A 1,106-nucleotide genomic window follows, 5' to 3' on the forward strand; every position below is an offset into this window, starting at 1 on the left:
TCTTGGTTCAAGGAATGCCTTCGTGTCATGGTATGAGAACAAGTAGAATAGCATCAGCATTTTTAATTAAACTTGGCTTTTCTGCACAAGGAGACCAAAATTTCTAACAAACACGTTAATTCCACACCACAGACTGACGTGTAATCTTGGCTCTGTATGCCTCGCAAAAAGCAGGTTCACGCCACCTTTGCCACTGATTGCCCATCGTCTGACACGTATAATGACACAAAGGCCTCGTACAAATGGTAAATGTGTGAAGTTACCCAGAAGAAGGCTGAACCATGGTTCTATCGCATAGGCAGTTGAGTCCCTGAGTTGCGCTTCAGGTATAAGTTGTCCACACTTCACTCTCACGCACTGGGGTGAGATCTACCATTTGATCTTGAAAATCTCCCTTAATGTCCAGGGAAGGGAAACCAGGCAGGTTATCCCTTTAAAGGGCTCGTGCCTTGTCCTCTGAAAGAGCTCTTGCCCAGATGTCAGACACTAGTCGCAACAGTCACAGCCCACCACCTGTCTCCGAGTTCCAATGCGTCTTGATCGCCACGCCGATGGACAAGTATGCCTTGCACCATGATGCGCTGTAGGCTTCGAGCTGGGACCTCGTGGCGCAACGGAAGTGCGTCTGACTCCAGATCAGGAGGTTCAAATCACGTCGGGGTCATTCAATGTGCTCTTTTTCACACAGACCCATGATTTTCTGCGCAGTCTAATAAGGATGCTGTTATATGGACTCCAATCTCTATGATGACCACCCATGTCTTTGTCAACTTCATGCTAAAAGGTAACAAAGCTTAGGTAGCAACACTCTCACCTAGTAACCATTAGTAACTTGACAACCTGCTGAATGTTTACCCTTAGTTTGCCCATTTTGCTTGCTGAACAAAACATGCTGGAAAGAGGCACCTTAGATGGTTTCACTGGACCTCTCAGAGGATCTGGAGGGTACTACAACACCCAAACAGGGACTGTTTGACTGTGTGAACCCTGGACCCTCAGATTAAAAGTCTGATGCTCTACCGACTGAGCTACCTGGGCTCGAGGAGAGAGAGAGAGCGCACTTTACCCTCGAGCTTGTAGGTCAGGCCTGTGGACGCTCTAGTTCA

This window comes from Ictalurus punctatus, unplaced genomic scaffold, assembly GCF_001660625.3.
Source record: "Ictalurus punctatus breed USDA103 unplaced genomic scaffold, Coco_2.0 tig00005203, whole genome shotgun sequence".
Classification (NCBI taxonomy): domain Eukaryota; kingdom Metazoa; phylum Chordata; class Actinopteri; order Siluriformes; family Ictaluridae; genus Ictalurus; species Ictalurus punctatus.